Here is a 2,500-nt window from a genome sequence, read left to right on the forward strand (position 1 = left end):
CTTATTTTCATTATCCTCTTTATCTTTATCCTACATTTATTATCCTATTATCATTATCATCATAAGTGTTATCATTATTATCATAACTATTAGTGTTGATATCATTACTATTATTGCTATTGCTATTATTATTATCATTATCATCATTATTATTATTATTATTATTATTATTATCACTATATCATTATCATTATCACCGTTATAATTATTATCATCATGATTACCATTATCATTATTTTCATCATTATTGTTATTGTTATCATAATTATCAATATTGTTACAACTATTATTACCAATGTTATTACTATTATCATTATCATTATCATCGTTATTATTATTGTTGTTATTTTCATTATCTTTATTATTATCATCATTATTATCATTTTAATCATGCTAATCATCATAATCATTACTATTCTCATTATCATCGTCATCATCAACCTCATCATCACCATCATAATCATCACTTTCATTATCATAAGTATTAATCATCATGTTATTATTACCATCTGTATTAGTTTTATTATATATTTCATCAGTAATGATAGATGGTAGTAATTACATTGGCAATAATGGTAATAATGATAATGAGTTGATAAAAATCATGAACATAATGATGAAAAATAATAGTCATAATAATAATGATGGTAATAATGATGACAATAATAAAACTAATAATGATAATGATCATACTACTGTTACTACTACTACTGCTAATGATAATAATAATCATCACGATCATTATTACCAATATCCTGACAAAAAAATCCTTAGGAACATCATTACCAATATCCTGACAAAAAAAAAAAATCCTTAGAAACATCATTACCAATATCCTGACAAAAAAAGAAAAAAAAATCCTTATAAACATCATTACCAATATCCTGAAAAAAAATCCCTAGAAACATCATTACCAATGTCAAAAAAAAAAATCTTTAGAAACATCATTACCAATATCCCGACATAAAAAAAAAAAAAAAATCCTTATAAATATCAAATTTCATATAATTTTTCCATCCAATATTTCCCCTCAATTCCCTGAGAGTGACAAAGGAAATCTTCCCTCTATTTAACCGAGGGAGGCTGCATCTCCGCTAACAGGCTATAAATTGTCTCCTCAACTGATTAGACTAGCAGTCAACGTCGCTATAATGCAACTGATTTTATATCCAGTGGGTTTCCTGAGGGCGGAACATACCTCATTGTTATTCCTCAAGTATTTTTTTTTTTTTTTTAGAAACTTTTTTTTTTAAGAACTTTTTTTTTTTTTTTTTTTTTTTTTTGCTAATTAATGATGATGGTTTTTAGTAATTGGGGTAGTGATGATGATGGTGATGGTAGTAATGATGATGATGATGAAATTAGTATTGATTATGAAAGGATGATTATGATAATGATGATTAGCATAATTATAATGATGGTGATAAGGATGATTATGATAATAGGGATATTAATGATAGTAGTAACAATGATAATAAAGATGATAAGAAGAAGAGTAAGAAGACGAATAAGAATAAGAATAAGAATAAGAAGAATGAAACAGAAGAATAAAAGAACATAACATGCGCATGATTCTGGGACGCATGACCTAAGACTCCCATGGTAACGACAGCCTCTGGGATATAGTTTTTAAAAAATCTTTTCAGCTTTTTTCACGTATCATGATTTTTTTTTGGAGGGAATAAGGTGTTTTAAGAATTTTCAACTTCATCAGCTTGTGTTATTTGTATTTTTATCTTTGGTATATTTTCTCGAAAAAGTCTACGGATTCTTTACGCAACAATTCAAGCGAGAAAGTGCTTTTCTTAGAAAACGAGAAACTTATATTTCAGGAGTAACTGAGGAAAAGAAAATATTTATTTATTTTTTTTCTCACGTTCTTAGATTTTGTTTTCATGTTGTATATAAACCATCCCCTGAAGTAACTAAGAATGTTCACACAAAGATTTATAAAGTCTAAAGACATATGTAGCATGATCTACTTAACATTTAGCTTTAATGCTGTATAATGCTGTATAATGCTGCTCTCTAGTGTATACTCGGTGTTATATTTTCATGTTTTATTTATCAGCTGACTAACCTTCGGATGATTGTGTGGACATTTTTATGACATCTCTATCCTGTATGAAATTCTAATAAGTTATGTAACTTGCCTGTGATGTGTGAATATCTTCTTCCTTTTACAATTTATGTTATGTGTCCATCTATCTATCTGTCTCTCTGTCTTGTCTATCTATCAGTCTATATTTCAACCTGTTTGTTTGTTTTGTCAGTCTGTCTCGCTCTCTCTGTTTCACTTTTTTTGTATGTATTCTATTTAGATTAGTTTAGTTGATACGAGTACCTTTTTTTAAAATGTGACTTTGTTTATATTCTGAATTCATACTTATTCTGATACATACTGATGACAGTTACGTCTATCTATCTCCCATTCTCTCCCTCTCTTTTATTTATCTTTCTGGCCCTCTCTTGTCTCCCACTCTCCCCCTCCCTTCCCCTC

At 28.1% G+C, this 2,500-nt stretch overlaps 1 protein-coding gene across 1 annotated transcript in view; it reads left to right on the forward strand.

The window, feature by feature from the left end:
• Nucleotides 1-2,500, forward strand: part of LOC122246883 (uncharacterized) — a 115,029-nt gene that overhangs the window by 30,580 nt on the left and 81,949 nt on the right. The window lies entirely within an intron of this gene.

The sequence above is a fragment of the Penaeus japonicus genome, unplaced genomic scaffold (genome assembly GCF_977035675.1).
Source record: "Penaeus japonicus unplaced genomic scaffold, GWHDUDI00000001_assembly GWHDUDI00000041, whole genome shotgun sequence".
Lineage (NCBI taxonomy): Eukaryota > Metazoa > Arthropoda > Malacostraca > Decapoda > Penaeidae > Penaeus > Penaeus japonicus.